The sequence below is a fragment of the Rhinichthys klamathensis genome, unplaced genomic scaffold (assembly GCF_029890125.1).
Source record: "Rhinichthys klamathensis goyatoka isolate OS25496 unplaced genomic scaffold, OSU_Roscu_1.1 h1tg000262l_1, whole genome shotgun sequence".
In the NCBI taxonomy this organism is placed as follows: Eukaryota; Metazoa; Chordata; class Actinopteri; order Cypriniformes; family Leuciscidae; genus Rhinichthys; species Rhinichthys klamathensis.
In genome coordinates, this window is record NW_026606783.1 from 2,706,045 (window position 1) to 2,725,282 (window position 19,238).

The following is a 19,238-nucleotide window of genomic DNA, read 5'->3' on the forward strand; positions in this document are numbered from 1 at the left end:
ATATACAGAGCCTGAATTTCTGTATGAATGTCAAATGAACTGAATTTTTTGTTGTTGTTGAATATTTTGTTAATAGTAATTCTGAAGAAAATCAGATTATATTTTATAAGAAATTCATACAGAAATCGTCTCGGTTACGGATGTAACCCTCGTTCCCTGAGTAGGGGACGGAGACATGACGACGAATGGGGGTTTCCGCTTAGGAAGCCTATCGACTTCGAGTACTACAAAACGAGCCAATGGCAAAGAAATGCCATGGGTCTGCGGAATTTGCATAGCGTAACTCCGCCTCACCTCGTGGGTATTTAAGGAGGACGCTGGCAGCAATTCAGGCATGTTTCTTCGCTGAGGAGCAGGCGATCCCCGAGGTACAGCGGAAAGTGGCAGGAAGACGGACCGTCTCCATTCCCTACTCAGGGAACGAGGGTTACATCCGTAACCGAGACGTTCCCTTTCGTTGTCACTCCGAGTTCCGTCGGATGACGACGAATGGGGATACCAGTCTAATCACGCCACCTTCTCAGCTGTCTTCCAGTGCCCTGTGTAAATCTGAGATCCCTGTCGTGAGACTAGCACGGACGAAGGACTCCTATTTAGCACAGGAATACCAAGGTACACTGGGGAGCATATCCCAGATTTTAGGGGAATATGCAATTACTGCCAACCCAGAGGGGGGGACTTAAAGAATACACATATGACCCGGAGGGATGCATATGGAGAACACTGGGGTGTCCAGCCGCAGGTGGAATATTTCAACCCCAGGGGTGGCAAGGTGGCTTGCCGAGGGAAAGACACATGCTCAGAGAGGCTTACAGTGGAAATACACATGTGGGGGTCACTCAGGGGAGGGACCATGCACACGGAAGGCACCTAGCCGACGCGCAGGCAATAGACACTGGCGCCGACGTCAGGAGTGCTGGAGGAACTCAGGGCTTTCGGGGAAGCTCACCTGAGGAGAATATCGCACGTATCCAGTCCGTGGAGTGGAATGGCGAGCAAGCGAAGACATCTGAGCGGGTCCGGTACTAGCTGGTTGAAGCGAGTACATGAGAGGACACTGGCTCCACTCGGAGATTGTAGAATCTGGCGAATGTGTTGGGTGTCGCCCAGGCTGCAGCTCTGCAGATGTCTGTTAGCGAGGCGCCATGCACTAGAGCCCAAGAGGACGCCACACTCCGGGTGGAGTGGGTGGTCACACCAAGGGGGCACGGTCGACCTTGCTGCTGGTATGCCAAAGCAATGGCGTCCACTATCCAGTGAGACAACCTTTGCTTGGAAGAGAGCCTTTCCCTTCAGCTTCCCACCATAACAGACAAAGAGCTGGTCTGAGGTCCTGAAACACTGCGTTCTGTCTACATAGATGCGGAGAGCACGTACTGGACAGAGCAGTGCCAAGGCTGGGTCTGCCTCCTCCAGGGGCAGCGCTTGCAGGTTCACCACCTGGTCCCGGAAGGGAATGGTAGGAACCTTGGGCACATATCCAAGCCGTGGTCTCAGGATCACGTGAGAGAAGGCCGGCCCGAATTCCAGGCACGCTTCGTCAACGGAGAATGCGTGCAGGTCCCCTACCCTCTTGATGGAGGCCAATGCAGTCAGAAGCGCTGTCTTCATAGACAGGAAGTTAAGCTCGACTGACTGCAAAGTCTCAAAGGGAGCACTCCGCAGGGCAGATAGAACCACTGCGAGGTCCCAAGAGGGTACGAGAGGAGGGCGAGGAGGATTCAGTCTCTCGAACATCTCCGGGGGTCTACTCGGTGAGAAGAGCACCAGTTGACGAAGAGGTTCCACTTCAACGCGTAGACGTGTCTCGTGGACGACGCTCTAGCGGAAGTGATGGTAGCCACCACCGCTGGTGGTAGGGTACTCAAACCTGCCTCGTCCCGTCCAGGAGCCACACGTGGAGCCTCCAGAGATCGGGACGAGGGTGCCACAGGGTGCCCCGTCCCTGAGAAAGTAGGTCCTTCCTCAGAGGTATGGGCCAAGGAGGTGCTGTCGCGAGGAGAATGAGTTCGGAGAACCAGGTTCGGGTGGGCCAATACGGCGCAACCAGCAAGACCTGCTCCTCGTCCTCCCTGACCTTGCGCAGGGTCTGCGCAAGAAGGCTCACTGGGGGAAATGCATATTTGCGGCCCCGCGGCCAGCTAAGCGCCAGTGCATCCGTGCCGAGTGTGCCCTCGGTCAGGGAATAATACAGGGCGCAATGGGTCGAGTCGTGAGAGGCAAACAGAACTATCTGTGCGTCCCCGAACTGGTCCCAAATCAGCTGAACCGACTGGGGATGGAGTCGCCATTCTCCAGGGAGGGGCTGAAACCGTGAGAGCTCGTCTGCACAGTTCAGGGCTCCAGGAATATAAACGGCACGAAGCAACCTCAGATGCTTCTGACTCCATAAGTGGTGGCGGGCGAGTTGCGACATACGGCGGGAGCGCAGACCACCTTGACGGTTGATGTACGCTACAGTCACGGTATTGTCTGATCGGACTAGTACATGCTGGCCCCTGAGCACGGCTCAGAAGCGGCGCAGGGCGAGCTGTACAGCCAGCAACTCGAGGCAATTGACGTGCCATAGGCGGTGGGGTCCTGTCCAGGAGCCCGCGGCAGCACATGCATTGGACATGGCGCCCCAGCCCGTGGCAGAGGCATCTGTTGTTACAACAACATGCCGGGAAGCTTGTTCCAGGGGCACTCTGGCCCGTAGAAACTGAGGTTCGACCACGGGGTGAAGGTTCTGACGGCAGGTCGGAGTAACTAGTACTCGGAGAGTGCCGTGTTGCCATGCCCACCTCGGGACTCGGTCGCGAAGCCAAAGCTGAAGCGGTCTCATATGAAGCAATCTGAGCGGCGTCGCCGCGGCTGCAGATGCCATATGCCCCAGGAGCCTCTGAAAAAGTTTCAGTGGAACCGCACTCTTGCCCTCAAACTGTCTCAGACAAGTCAGCAGTGACTGCGCGCGCTCGCTAGTAAGCTGCGCGGACGTGGCGACCGAGTCGATGCCCATACCGAGAAAAGAGATCCTCTGCACGGGGCAAAGTTTGCTCTTCTCCCAGTTGACCCGAAGGCCCAGACGGGCTAAGTGCCGGAGCACTAAGTCCCTGTGTTCGCAAACCTGGTCTCGAGAGTGGGCTAGGATCAGCCAGTCGTCGAGATAGTTTAGGATGCGAACCCCGTGTTCCCGAAGGGGAACAAGGGCTGCCTCGACGACCATCGTGAAGACGCGAGGAGACAGGGCTAGTCCGAATGGGAGAGCCGCGTACTGATATGCCTGCCCCTCGAAGCAAACCGTAGGAACGGTCTGTGTCGAGGGAGAAAGGAGACATGAAAGTAGGCGTCCTTCAGGTCGATCGCTGCAAACCAATCCTGTGGCCTCACACATTCGAAAATGCGTTTGGCAGTGAGCATCTTGAACGGCATCCTGTGAAGGGAGCGGTTCAGCACGCGCAGGTCCAGGATTGGCCGAAACCCACCGGTTTTCTTCGGGACAATGAAGTACGGGCTGAAGAAGCCGGACCTCATTTCGGCTGGAGGGACAGTCTCGATCGCACCCTTCGCCAGCAGGGTAGCAACCTCCGCTCTCATGATAGGGCCATTGCCACCGACCATAGTGGAGCGGACTCCCCTGAAGCGGGGAGGAGACAGCGCGAACTGAATCGCGTAGCCGAGCCTGATCATTCATGCGACCTAGCGGGACAGGTTGGGAAGCTCTAGCCAGGCTCCCAAGAACTGTACCAGCGGGGTCACGCGAACCACAGACTTCCCGTCGGTGGGGCAGAGAGGCGGTATGACTGGCCCGGACGTGGACGGCATAGCGGCCCGGTGTGGGGGCACAGTCATAGATCGCGTCCTGACAGAGGAGACCAGGGAAGGACGAACGTTCCACAGGGGTCTGCTCTGCCAGGGGTCTGGCGACAGAGGAGGATGAGAGCGGCACGGTCCGGGGACGGCGCGCACTGTCATCCGGCTCTGGGACAGAGGAGGACGAGGGGTGCACGGCCCGGGGGCGGCGCACCGTGTCGTCCGAGAACTCTGTGTGCTCAGAGAGGGGAGAGTCAGTTCTTTCTGGGAATAAGGATTCTTCCCCGGCCCTCCACCAGGGAAAGGAGTGGCCCTGCTACCAGCTCCTGGAAAGAACTGAGTCTCATCTCTGAGCAGCCCATCTCAAGAGTGCCGCTTAACCCGGCGTATAGCGGGGGGCGGGGCTGGAGATGGCTGTGGCGTCCCCCTGCGGCTTCCAGAGCCAGCCCGGGTGAACGGGCGGGGTGGGAGCCACAGGAGGGCGCCTTCGGCGGTGGGCAGACTGAGGGATCTGCTCGGACGGTGGGCCGTCGGGGCAGAATAAGCCTCAGTCTGCTCGTGGGCAGTTGAGAACTGTTGGGCAAAGCCCTCAACCGCACCGCCGAAGAGGCCGACCTGGGATATGGGGTCCGCCCGACATCCTGCACATCAGACAGCTTCAGCCACAGAATGGTGGACATCACCTGACCCAGGGAGCGTACGGCCACTTTCGTCGCTCGGAGAGCAAGGTCAGTGGCAGCGCGCAGCTCATTGAAGAGCCCTGGGTCAGTCCCGCCCTCATGCATGTCCGTGAGCATCTGGGTCTGGTAGATCAGCAGAATGGCCATGGCATGCAGTGAGGCGGCTGCCTGTCCTGTAGCGCTATAGGAATTCGCCACAAGTGTAGACGAAAAACTACAGGCTTCGGACGGGTGCTTAGGATTGCGCCGAGAGGAAGCACTCTGAGGACACAGTAGCATTGCAACAGAGTGTTGAACCGGGGGGACCCCGGCCCAGTGTACCCATGGGCAGCGGCCCCGTCGAGGGAAGGAAGGGCGGAGGAGATCAACGAGGGATCGCTGGAAGACATGGGGGGTCTTCGAGGATTTCGAGATCTCCTGATGCACATCCGGGAAGAAAGGCATTGGAGTGGACGCCGACAGGAGTCAGCGACCACACCCAAAACCAATCGCCCAGCAGCGAGCGCTCGGACAGGGTGAAAGGTTCCACTCTAGTCCGATGCTCGTAGCGGCCCGGGAAAGCATGGCCTTCATCTCAGGATCTGACTCGACAAATGCCATATGCACACTCGAAAGTGGCAGCACTGTCGAATCTTCACTTCCTGAAGATTCTAGCCCGCCCTGTGATGCTGCGATGGACAACAGATCCGATTCTGGAGCGTCAAGGGAAACCCGCGGGGCATCCGAAAATAGACCCGGGGAATCTCCTGAACACTCGCGGATTGCGTCACTGAAGAGGGGGGCGTGGTCCACGGACAAACAGTCGGCAGATTTGTTCCACACTCACACCCTCAGGTCACCCTGGCCACCAGCCAAAGTAGCACCTCACGTGGAGAGTGTTAGATCGGGGTGTGGATGAGGGGACTCTCTCTCTAACGAGATCATTGAGTCTCGACCGTAATGACGCGATGGTCACGTTCCCGCGGGGAGAACGTGAGTCATCCACAAACGCTACTCTAGCGTGATCAAGCCCAAGCACGCAGAGCAGAGAATGTGCCAATCAAAATCGGAAATGAGTCGACCGCAACCAGAAATGGACGGGCGAGCCGTCTTTAAAAAGACGTGCCGCGTGCGAGCTCTTTTGTGAGAGGAGAAAAAAACTCCGTGATGTTGAAGCGAGCAGGGAGAAACACACTCATTGGCAGATCACTGCACAGATCAGCAGGCAATGTGAACTCGCTGCAGATCGCCGTCACACCAACACCGGAGAGAGTGGCTCGTCTCGTAGAGTGAAGTCAGAAATGGCTGTGGAGTAAAGAGATGCTCTTGGCTCCGAAGCGAAAACATGCCTGAATTGCTGCCAGTGTCCTCCTTAAATACCCACGAGGTGAGGCGGAGTTACGCTATGCAAATTCCGCAGACCCATGGCATTTCTTTGATGGAACTCGGAGTGACAACGAAAGGGAACAATGTCCCACGTGTCCTTATTGAAAAAAAGTTAGTGATTTTTTCAACTGTTTTTTTTACTTTTTTTCTTAAGTCAGTTTGATGGAACAGTTTAAAGAAATGTCCCATTTAAGAATAATTAAGACAAACTGGTGGTTCCATGACAAAAAAAGTTACACGGCAAAGAGGCGGGGCTTAAAATTATTTTTTTAAGAGTGAAAAAAGGAAGTGAAGGAAATAATAGTTAATGCAAGGTCTGAACAAGTATAGTGTGAGGTTAAAAGCGAATGAAAAACCTCTGCAAAGAAGAGGCATAGGAACAGGTTTGTTTAAAGTTGCTCTAAAATGAGTGTGACTGACTCGAATTACTTGAGCTTCTGGTGGAGATTTGCACTAGGTTTAAGTAGCTGCAATGTTGTTTTTACTCTTATAACTAAACGCTGCATAACCAGAGAGGAGCATCTCCTCAGAGACATGCCCAGGACTCCGTACTGCAACCATCGACCAGGAAGAGGTCCATACACAGACTGCAATACTATAGACCTGCACACTGATCTGTTGGAGGTAGGCCTTGAGGTTACATCCCTTTGTATCTTCAGCGATATAGCAAGCATTCCTGCCAATGCCTTTTCACACTTACCTTCTTTGGAGGTCCTTCAAATAGTTGGTGAAGGCCTTGAGAATGTTCAATCTGGTGCCTTTTCAGGACTCCCCAATCTGAAGTATCTGAGGCTGCTAATCAGTGATCAAATTTGCAGTTCCATTGCCATGGAAAGTCTTGCATTTGCTGGTTTGACAAATTTAGAGGAGTTGACACTGGAGGGTCTGAATTTAGCCAACGTTTCCATCAATATTTTTGATCCATTGGTTAGTGTAATCAAACTAGACATTATCTTCCGGTTGGAATGTCCCATCTGAAGGACCTGAATGTGATAGACAGCGGGATTTCAACGATTGAGACCAAAGAATGTCCAGGGGGATTAAAGACCTGGCCTGTGACTGTTCTTTCTGGGATTCGAAACCTTTACCTAATAGGGAACAGTATCAAAATCATTCAAGCAAACTCATTAGTTGTGTTCCAGAACCTTTCCAGCCTTTTTCTGGAGTTTGCAGGCCAGTCTCTGGATAGTATTTGGGAGTCTGGGATTGGAATGGTCGGTGAGTTGAGTTTGGCAGGGACTCCAGTAAAAAAATACTCAACAAACTTCAAAGATTTGTGTCATCTCGTGTCCAACCTTCATCTTCAGTCCCTCAGTCTCGTTTTTATATCAACAGACAGATTGTCTGCAAAGCACTTAAAGGATTGTGGGACAACATTGACCAAGTTCATCATCAGCAGATTGGAAGTAGAATACCTGGACTTTAGTTTCTGGACAGGAAACACAGGTATGCAAGCACTGCAGATGGTCCAAATGAAGTTGACAGAAGCACCGTTCTGTGTTGCTGTGAACGGGACTGTGTCGTCCTTAACCTCGCTAGACCTCACCGGAAACTCAATTACATATATTGCCGGAGACCAGTTTGCTTGTATGCCTCTTCTCGAGCAGCTCTTACTCAGTAAAAATGCGATAAAAACCCTACAGCTGAATGCATTTCGTGGTTTGCATCACCTCAAAATTCTCAAGCTTGACTCGAACAAGATCTCGCAGCTTACTGCAAAAGATTTCAGGACCCTTCAGGCTTTGGAGGTCCTGCTTATCGATGATAACATCATTAAGACTATTGAGGATGGAACATTTCGGGATCAGTGGGGGCTTCGTGAACTGTCATTTGGTAGATTGGAGTTTGTTTATGAGTTGCATTTAAATAGGATTTTTTTATGTGTTTCCTCCGAAAATACAACGACTAAGTATCGATGCAAATTATGGAACAACTTTTTTCCTGGGAAGTACACCACAGCCCGAGGGAACGTTTCTTCTAGAGCTAAGTGGAGACAGGCTGGATTTTGTGGACTGTAATACTACTGTTTTCACAGCAGTCCGAGAACTGAAAGTGAATTGCACATTTTTCATATGCAAGAATGACTTCATGGCACCTTATTTCCCAAACCTGGAATCTTTTGAGTTCTTAGTAGAATCTGAAAGAGCAAGTCTCAGTTACACTAAAATCAATACACTGCACCGTCTCAAGCGTCTCAAGCTCATCGACTTGAACTTCTTTAATTATACAGAAGCTGGAAGTGTCTACAGGAACCTAACGCAACTCCAAACCCTGGTGCTGGTAAACTGACATCTCAGCTTCCTGACCGAGTGTATGTTTCGAGACCTGACGTCTCTGCAGCTGTTGCGTCTCTACAGCGACAGTCCTCTGGTCTTGATTGATGGTGTGTTTGAAGTTTTGCCAGCACTAACAGCATTTGTTCTTGACAGAGTGGAATTCCAGTGCAGTTGTGAAAATGGCTGGATTCTTGATTGGGCGGAGAGCACGGAAAAAGTCCAGGTTATCTACTTGCAGAAGCAGAATTGTGTATCGCATTATAAGAAACTCAACTTCTTGGCGACCATGGAGAAGCTGTGTCAGACTGATTTACAGTACATCTGCTATGTAGCCACAGCTGGCAGCGTTTGTCTTCTGCTGTCGGCAGCCGTTGGATATCGCTTTGCTTGCTGGCCTTCCATAGTCCTCTTCTTCCGCCTGAGAGGATGGGTGGAGAGAAGGTTTGGTAGGCAGTGGCATAGGAGGAGGAGGAGAAGAGTCGAGGAGCCTTTGTGTATTTTTGTAGCCAAGATGAGGCCTGGGTTCTGGGAGAGATGGCTCCTCGGCTGGAGGAACAAGGGAACCCGAGACTGAGGCTCTGTTTGTACAACAGAGACTTTGAGGTGAGGTTATAAATGAACCAATGTGATCTGAAGTTAAATGCAATAAAAAAAAAAGTAGTTGTTGAGGTACCTACTTTTAATAAGCATTATCAGTTTATCCATCTCCAAGATGTAGTCTCACTGTGAAAAATATCTTGTGCAACATCTTGTAGGTGGGTAAAGATATCATGGACAACATCACCGAGAGTATCTACAGCAGTCAGTGTACCGTGTGTTTGATCAGCCGCCTCTATCTGCGTAGTGACTGGTGCAGTTTGGAGATGCGAGTGGCCACACACTGGCAGCTGGAAGAACAGAAAAACCGACTCATCCTCATCTTCCTCGAACACATCTCTCCTTTTGAGCTCTCTGCTTTCCATCGGTAAGTAAGGGAAGATGGAAAATGCCCCCTTAAGAACAATGTGCGAAACTGCTAAATATTTAGAGATTAGTTTAGGAACAGGGTGACAATGTATCAGCCAATATACACTCAAAAATTTGAGGCCCATAAAAAAGAAATTGGTAACACTTTACAAAAAGTCTCATTTGTTAACATTAATTAATGCATTACCATGAACTAACAATGAGCAATACATTTGTTACAGTATTTATTAATCTTTGTTACTCTCATCCTTCCCTCGCACTTTGTAACATATCCTTCCCTCATGGGTCAAAATGACCGGAAGCCCTTAAAATGATACTTAATTTCATTTTGATAATATTTTTTTCTATTTTTTAATGCAATTGTTTTGAAATTTTTTATTTATCATTGTATTTAAATTTAAATTACTATTTGTTTATTTATTTATTACTATTTTATCAATGAAAAATATAAAATAAATGATAATCACATTAAGCACATTCATCACATTCTTTCAACTTAAATTCAAAATAACACAATTTCGTACATAACCCTTTTAATTCAGCTCAAAATATCTTACATTTGGTGTTTTTGCCGACCTCTTGTGGAAAAAATAATATAACATGATATTTCATGACTCTTGCCACTAGATGGCCTTATAGCTTTTCTATGTGTACTGAAGCATTCTTAGCATTCCATTCATTCCTAAGGCAGGCCAAGGGGGTCAAATTCACCGTGAGGGAAGAATTTGTTACTTTTTAAAATTTCAAACACAAAACTCCTAACTAATATTTACTAATGAAACCTTATTGTAAAGTGTTACCATAAATTAATACTTGTATCCAACAATAACACGTTAAATTGATCAAAAATGACAGTATTAAAACTTTTTCAAATAAATGCTGTTTCTATTTGTGAAAAAAATCTTGGAAAAAAAAATTGGTTTCCACAAAAATATCACAGCTCACCAGTTTTCAATTTTGCAATATATTTGCTAATCATTGAATATGATTAAACTAATTTAACTTATTTATTTATTTGAAAAGAGCTGTTAATAATGTACTAAATCAAATATGTAAATTTGCATTTTGGCAATTTAACTGTCATATTTACTAATGTAGATGTTCAGATGAAAAGTTTAATTTAATAATAGCATAATAATTCAATAAATGTTTTGAGTTTTAGTAATATTTATGGTCAAGAGGAAAATTAAAGGTGGGGAGGACATCTTACAACATCTTACTCCGTTGCTTCTTATTTTATTTCTTTAAAATAGACACATTTTCTCATGTTATAAATTGTATAATACATTTTTCACTACTTTCCACAGTTTGGGCAGACTGGTGAAATCCCGCACATATCTGGACTGGCCAGAGGATGAAGCTGGCAGAGTGCACTTCTGGGATCGTTTAAGGAGGAACATTGCAGAAGAAGACACTGTGAGATCATAATATGACAAACATATAAACTGAAGCTTAAAAAAAAATCATGTTACAGGTGTTAAAAATAATATTTGAAAAAATATCTTAATTGTTTTACAGGAAGCTTCTTGAAACTACACCGTTAAACATCTCGTGCATTCCTACTTATTGAATGAACAAAAAGACTGTGGTCATGTTATGCTTATCAGTGCTAATTCATGAGTATATTGAGCTTGACATATGGAGACATATGGTTGACATATATGGTTGTTGATTCATGCTTTTTTAAAGTTGTCACTGCTGATTCTAATCCTAACTTAGTTATTAATATAATAAAATGAATACATTGCTCTTATCACAATCTTTTTCATCAATGTCTGCACATAAATTTACATTCTAAACAGAGTGCAGCTTTCGCAAGTTACAACAGAAGAGATACTCTTGCAAATAACGGTAACACTTTACAAGGTACATTAATTAACATTAGTTAATGTATTAACTAACATTAACTAACTATCAGCAATACATTTGTTACAGTAGGCCTATTTATTAATCTTTGTTAATATTAGTTAATAAAAGTACAGCTGTTCATTTTTGTTCATATTAGTTCACAATGCATTAACTAATGTTAACAAAATACAACCTTTGATTTTAATAATGTATTAGTAAATGTTGAAATTAATGTTAACTAAAATGAATAAATGTTGAAGAAGTATTGTTCATTCTTAGTTCATGTTAACTAAGGTAGTTAACTAATTTTAATGAACCTTATAAAGTGTTACCCAAATAACTTTATTGCCATTGTCACTTAAAGCTGTTTTCCTCATCTGTGCCATTACTATCTTGCTATTATAAATATCTAGGAGGAAAGACAGAGATAGGAAAAACATGTTTGAGTTCATAAACACTCAAGTGCAAAACCACATTGTATATGGTGCTAAAAGTTATTTCAGCATAGAAAACGTGTTTTCAGTTCCAATTATGAATGTTCGTTTAAACTTTAAACACTCTTAAAATAAAAGGTTCCAAAAAGGGGGGTTTCACATTGATGCCATAGAAGAACCATTCTGGGTTCCCCAAAGAACCTTTCAGTGAACAGTTCTTAAAATAACCTTTTTTTTCTTAGTGTGAAGAGCATTTTAATAATCTAAAGAACCCTTTTTCCACAATAAACAACCTTTTGTGCAATGGAAAGGTTTCATGGATGTTAAGGGTTATTCATGGAACCATAGATGCCAATAAATAGGCCTAAGTGTATATTCATTTTTACACCAGTCAAAACATGCTTGAAATTAGTTTTTTAGACAAACATATATATTGTACCTATGAATGAATTTATTTACAGAACTTCAGTTTCATTTTCAAAGGCTGCACTCAAAAGATGTGCTCTCTTTTTTTTACTGCAATACCTCAGCAAAAAAAATACGTTTTTTGTAAATCTGACAACGCCTTCTTTCAAACATAAAAGGGCGCTGTTACACAGATAGTTTTTATGGGGACTTTCCATAGAGACATAATTGTCTTTTAAAACCGCATATTCCATCTCCTGACCCTACCCCTAACCTACCCACCAAAGAAAACTTTCTGCATTATACATCACTTAATATAATTTATGAGCTGTTTTCCTCATGGGTTCAAAAACACGGACAAGGATTTTGGATATTGCCGCGCGCACGCACACACACACACACACACACACACACACACACACACACACACACACACACACACACACACACACACACACACACACACACACACACACAGACAGATGGTTTAAATAATCTGAATATGCACAGAATTTGGCATGTTAACATAGGTCAGTTTATATTTTAAGTCTTTACATCAGTGACATTTTAGATGAGATTTACAAATCCACATGTGCTCAGGGACGGACTGGGACTAAAAAACGGCCCTGGACTTTGACTAGGCCCGGCCCAAAGCAATCGGCGCGCGGAAACTCGACAACAACAACAATAACGCCTGCCGCCTGGCATGAGTGTCACAAGACTTTAATTGTGGCTCATAATACTATACCTAGCTAACAGCAAATTATACAATCTATTCCATGCTGTCTTAACATGAATTTATTACTTAATAATCTTAATTAATTTATGCAGTAATTAATCTTAGCTACTGCACAAATAATAATACCACATCTAAATGAAATACCATTACAAATGTAACTTCTGTATTCAAAATCTTCAAAGTTTGTAAGCATTAACTGTAACGTTACCAACATTTTTAAAAGTAAAAGCACAACATATTTCTTAATATTAGCTACTGCATGTGGCATTTTACAGCTAAAATTAGCTGTTTTAACTACTGTAATCATTAAAAATGTAGCAAGCTGAATATCACTTCCTAACATCATCCCTAGCAAGTAACTTGCAAAGTAATTTCTGATTAATTCGGTTCGTGAGTAGTAGAGATAAATGCGCTTCGTGAGGCACGCGCACACTAGCACACACACGCAAGGTCTCTAGCTCGCTCCCTCTCTCTGCCGTGCGCGCACTACGCATGTGCGCTCTTATTCGCTCTAGATTCCAAGAGATTTTAACTCATTTGCGGGCATCAGTGAGCCGCTATCAATATGCGGGAGACTCCCGGAACTTCCGGGAGACTTGGGATGTCTGACTGCGTGTGTGGCGGGTGGTGGGGTGGTGAGCCGGTGGGCCGGCCCGCCGGCCGTCCTGGAGTACCGGCCGTTCTGTGATTCTCCAGATCACACAGATGGCCAGTCCGCCCCTGCATGTGCTTGAAACATCAACAGCTGTCTTTGTTTAATTGCCACTTAACTGATCAGTCTCAGCTCTGTGCAGCAGATAACACAAACACACAACTATTTCAAGCTGTTCAGAGCCCTCATGTAGCCGGAATGCATGCCTGCATCAGAATCACTGTCAACATAGAAACCCCACAATCAATCAGTCCATCGTTGTCATGATTATGTCACCACTGATTGAAGCTAATCTGCAAACCAGTTCTGAAAGCTTCAGTCTAAAATGTTCTTTTCACATCTGCGCTTGCACAATACATTTATTTCTGAAGATACACCTATGAAGTTGAGCAATGAGCAACCTTCTTTACCTTGACAACTGGAAGAAAATATTAACTAAACGAATGCCTAATAAAATATAAATAAAAGATTGCCTTCAAAATATATTTACAGGTTATGTTATATGTTTAATTCTACTATTATTTCATTTTTGCAATTCCAATGCGATACAGCTCATATAGAGGTAGGATTAAGATTTGGGCGTGTCCTGCTTTACAACATGTGCTACTCATTGTTTTAACACAGCATTTTCTGCCTGATACAGTGATACATTTGACATTTTATGCCTTTCAAGATTTATCTTGATCCCAAAATACAACCCATGGTGCTACCCGTGTTTTTAGAATGGTGGTAGTTAGCCATATATCCTGATATGTGTTTTCTAACTAAGAAGTGCTACCCATGTTATATTAAAGATGTTATACTGGAAACAGAAGGTCTGATTTTCCACTGGCATGATATATTCTGTCAGAGGGCCTCAAATTAGTATTTACATTCAAATTATAATGGGTAAAGTATAAAATAATGTTTTATACTGTGTATATATATATATATTATATACTTTTGACGTTTAAAATTTTGCATTGTAATTAAAGTTTTAATGCAGTGACAGCAATAAATGATGTTGTATTGTAGTACCTGTCACAGTGTCTGGTTGTGTTCCCTTGTTTATCACTAGAGGGCCTCATTTTCACGGTGTCCTTCACATTTGACTTCAATTCCCAGCATTCTGTCTGTCACTGTCACTCATCAGTTCATTGCACTCAGCTGTTCCCCGTAATCATTGTTCCCAGCTGTTCTGTGTTAGTCTTGTTAGATATGTGTATATATTCCCTGTCTGTGTTAGTATGTGTACGGAGTCGTTGTTAATGTCTCACACTTCTTGGTTTGTGCCTGCCTGTTCTTTGTGTTCGTTGTTCTTGTTTGGATTGCTTGTATGGTATTTGACCCTTGCCTGGACTGGATTACGTTTCACGGATTACCCAATAAATATCTCACTGCACTTGGATCTACTGTCTCTCTCGTGTGTGTCGTGACAGAACGACTCCGTCCCGATGAATAGATCCAGCAGTTCGAGATTCCATAACCCTTCTCCTGTGTATGGGGAAGGAAGGGGACCACAGAGACGAGGTTCGCAGGTCGGGGAGGAAGCGCCTCGACTAAACATTTTTCAATGTTTTGGCATATGGGCCCAGCAGACTGAGGAAGCAGCGGCGGCTAAGGCTTCAGCGAACTCGTCCATCAGAGATGGTGAGTCGTTTCTGGGGACTCGTCTGGCGAAGTTCTCCGGAACTCGGGGAGGTTGCAGGGGAGGAGGTGGTCGACAAATTCCACGACACCGTCCTCCGCTTTGCCATTCTTCTGATCCAGAGCCGCCGGACTGGTCCAGTACAAGATCCTCGCCGCTGGTTCCACCCCGCACAAAGTCATCATCGCGGGGCTCATCTAGCACAAGGTCCTCACCACTGGTGCCGTCCAACACAAGATCCTCGCCGCTGGTTCCGCCCAGCACAAGATCTTCGCCGCTGGTCCCATCCATCATAAAGCCCTCGCCACTGGTTTCGTCCAGCCCAAGGTCCTCACCACTGGTCCTGTCCAGTCCAAAGTCCTCGCCGCTGGTCCCGTCTAGTACTGAGGCTGCACCTCGCCATCAAGGACGGAGGAGGAGAAGGGCCTCTTATCTCCCCAACACCCCGGTGGTCGTCCCTGTGCAGCATGCGGTCATTTCAGAGGCTGTCCCTGTGCAGCGTGCGGTCGTTTTGGAGGCCGTCCCTGTGCAGCATGCGGTCATTTCAGAGGCCGTCCCTGTGCAGCGTGCGGTCGTTTTGGAGGCCGTCCCTGTGCAGCATGCGGTTATTTCAGAGGCCGTCCCTGTACAGCATGCAGTCATTTTGGAGGGCATCCCAGTGCAGACCGCTGTTGTTCCGGTGGTCCCTGTTCCGGTGGTCCCTGTTCCGCTGGTCCCTGTTCCAGTGGTCCTGAGTCAGGTGGTCCCAGTGCCGGTGGTCCCGAGTCCAGTGGTCCCGAGTCAAGTGTCTGCTGTTCCAGAGCCGGAGCCAGTGTCTGCTGTTCCAGAGCCGGAGCCAGTGTCTGCTGTTCCGCAGCCAGAGCCAGTGCCTGTTCCAGAGCCGGAGCCTGTGTCTGCTGTACCTGAGCCGGAGCCAGCGCCTGTTCCTGAACCAGTGTTTGTTTCTGTGTTTGTGTCTGTTCTTGTGGCTGTTACAGTTTTGGTGTCTGTTCCTGAGCTGGTGTCTGTGCCTGAGCCGGTGTCTGTTCCTGAGCTAATGCCTGTTCCAGAGCCGGAGCCAGTGCCTGCTGTTCCAGAGTCGGTGTCTGCTGTTCCTGAGCCGGAGCCAGTGCCAGTGTGTGTTCCAGAGCTGCAGCCAGTGGCTGTTCTAGAGCCGGAGCCGGTGCCGTCTGTTCCAGAGCTGATGTCTGTTGTTCCAGAGCCGGTGTCTGCTATTCCTGAGCCGGAGCTAGTGCCAGTGTCTGTTCCAGAGCCTCTGCCATGGTCGTCCGAGTGGTCTTCATCACCCTGGCCGCCTGAGGGGACTTCACCGCCCTGGCCGCCCGAGGGGTCTTCACCGCCCTGGCCGCCCGAGGGGTCTTCACCACCCTGGCCGCCCGAAGGCTCTTCACCGTCCTGGCCGCCCGAAGGTTCTTCACCGCCCTGGCCGCCCGAGGGGTCTTCACCGCCCTGGCCGCCCAAAGGTTCTTCACCGCCCTGGCCGCCCGAGTGGTCTTCATCACCCTGGCCGCCCGAGGGGACTTCACCGCCCTGGCCGCCTGAAGGGTCTTCACCACCCTGGCCGCCCGAAGGCTCTTCACCGTCCCGGCCGCCCGAGGGGTCTTCACCGCCCCGGCCGCCCAAAGGTTCTTCACCGCCCTGGCCGCCCGAGGGGTCTTCACCGCCCTGGCCGCCCAAAGGTTCTTCACCGCCCTGGCCGCCCGAGGGGTCTTCACCGCCCTGGCCGCCAGAGGGGTCTTCACCGCCCTGGCTGCCCGAAGGATTCTCTGTTTTGCCCTGGTCCCCGGTTAAGCCCTCACCCCTTGTTCCTGTCTCCCTTCACGGACCTGGCCCACCATCCCTCCCCCTGATCCTCCACCGTTCCACCTCCCTCCTGAACACTTGTATCATGTTTTAGTGTTGTCGTGGAGCGTCTGGTAGCCGCTCCGTAGAGGGGGGGTTATGTCACAGTGTCTGGTTGTGTTCCCTTGTTTATCACTAGAGGGCCTCATTTTCACGGTGTCCTTCACATTTGACTTCAATTCCCAGCATTCTGTCTGTCACTGTCACTCATCAGTTCATTGCACTCAGCTGTTCCCCGTAATCATTGTTCCCAGCTGTTCTGTGTTAGTCTTGTTAGATATGTGTATATATTCCCTGTCTGTGTTAGTATGTGTACGGAGTCGTTGTTAATGTCTCACACTTCTTGGTTTGTGCCTGCCTGTTCTTTGTGTTCGTTGTTCTTGTTTGGATTGCTTGTATGGTATTTGACCCTTGCCTGGACTGGATTACGTTTCACGGATTACCCAATAAATATCTCACTGCACTTGGATCTACTGTCTCTCTCGTGTGTGTCGTGACAGTACCATAATTATGGCAAACAATACTACTCAAAGGCAAACAAAACCTACATTAATGTTGCATAGTACACCAAACAAACAGAGAGTGTGGGCTTAGAGAACAGGCTGGAGGAGAATCACTGGACTGTGGGGGTTTTGTCTTGGTAATTGGAAAGCACATGTTCCTGATAATTGTGTTCTGGTATGCTGTGCTTTCTCTCTCACATAGCTGCATTCTTTCTCTCTTCCTCCCTCCCTCACAAACATATACTGAAGAAAGAAAGTTACCCGGTAAAGAAGACTTCTTAAATGTATATTTTGATGAATGTGGCAAAGCATGTTGGCTGAAAACTTGGGAAACGGTATGACTAAACTCTCAAGGTGTGGCTATGATGATCTCACTATGCTAGTGTCTCACTAAGCCTTTGTGCAACAACCAAATACATGCTCCTACTTGTGATAGGCACACACTCTCTCAGGTCATTTAGACATGGGCCAGGCAGTTGGAACAGAACATAATAAACCAGAAAGCAGAAAATGTAGGTAGCCTACCTACCATAAAAACCTACCTAAAAAAAAAAAAAAAAAAAAAAAAAAACGATTGAAGTGGTATTATTCACTTCCTAAACCATTTTCTCACCTCTCACCTCACTTTCCAGCTAGGTTATGAGAGTAGTAGACTACACTTTATGGGGAGTTATGTCCACACAACACCTCTCTTGAGTAATATATCCTGTTTACCCCACCCATAAAGTTCTGGGTATACGCCCAGTGATTTGATGGGAAAAAAAAAGCTACTTGGGAAGATTGGAATTCACAGAAGAGGCATTGTATAGGCATTGTAGGCTTAACTTGGAAGAGGCAAGAATCAGCAGAAGAAAAGTTTTGTTGCAAAACTAGGTAAGCATTCCTATTTGATCCTATTAGGACAAACTCTATTGTTTTATTTGATAATACTAAGTCGGTTTAGAATAAAATGGGATGGCTTTGTGGGTATTATAACACATATGTTTCTGTGTTTAGAATAATTAATAATTTATTTAACTTGCTTTGTCTTGATACCCTTGCTAAAAATAGTCTAACGTGGTTTTCTGGTCGTAGTTTGGTCTCTCAGCCTGGTGTGTTCGCTTGTTTTAGGGAAGTTTGGGGCATTTTTCAGCTTGTAAAACTGGTCTGTTTGCTGGCTGGAAGACACGAATACTGAACTTTGGCATCGAGTGAACAGGGTTCCATAAATAAGTTTTCGTGCCCAGTGCAAATGTGTCACTTTCCGTTGGCGTTTAATCCTCCTACTCTGCCTAAATATTTCAGTCCTTACGCGCGACCGTAGGCTCACTTGTCCGGTGTCTTAAAGGTAGCCGATCCAATTCCCTGTAGATGTAACGCAAGCCCTTCTCCCTTTACACCAAATAAGAAACCAGAAACCATCATTTTATTAATTCAGACTGAGCGTTTTCTCGGAGCGCGCGCGCGCGGCTTCTGCCGCAAATCCTCCGCGTGATGTGAATAGATTCGCTCATTATTATGCGTCGTTTGCGGGGATAAGCAATGCAGTCGACCTTACGAGCGTTTGGGGGAAAGGCTCTCGATCATCTCAACCGTACGAAGCACGACCTCAATGTGTCAGCGACGACACGGCCACCAGAACGGCGTTAATAATGAATACAGAGATAAGACAGCGATGGTGGGAGCTGTCCGATAACCCAGAGCTTGAGACAACTTCCTCAACGTTGCCTTCAAGTGCTGACAACCTGGTACACGATAAGGAAACTATTCACCTCACGGATAGAGAGCTTCAACATTTCAAGGCATATACACTGGAAAAACACCACCACTAAATGAATAAAATACTGAAAACTGCCCTTTTTTGGACAGTCCAGCCCAAGATTACTCCCACGCGTTGCTCCAAATCATTCACTTCATTGTAGAAAAAATATTATTAATATTACGTAGCCTATTAATATTACAAAGTATAAATTATTTAACACTTTAGTAATGAAGTAGCTAGCTACAATTACCCAAGTATACTTTACTGCATGCATGTTTGTTTGTTTTTAAAAAAACATTTATTAGAAAATATATATTTTAAGTCTATGATGTGTCCTGTATCCGCTCAGTTATTTTAGGCATCAGATC

General features: G+C 46.8%; 1 protein-coding gene and 1 pseudogene across 2 annotated transcripts in view; both read left to right on the forward strand.

Moving 5' to 3' along the window:
- si:ch211-105c13.3 (uncharacterized protein LOC325758 homolog) overlaps positions 1 to 19,238 on the forward strand; it is a 40,268-nt gene that overhangs the window by 15,233 nt on the left and 5,797 nt on the right. Inside the window, exon 2 of one of the 2 annotated variants that reach the window (XM_056267687.1) lies at positions 17,958 to 18,002. The gene's annotated coding sequence lies outside the window, so the exon portion shown is untranslated. Of the gene's footprint in view, positions 1 to 17,899; positions 18,003 to 19,238 lie in introns of those variants that run through there. The other variant, XM_056267688.1, reaches the window with a different exon arrangement.
- On the forward strand, positions 6,243 to 10,507 carry LOC130101825 (toll-like receptor 13; annotated as a pseudogene).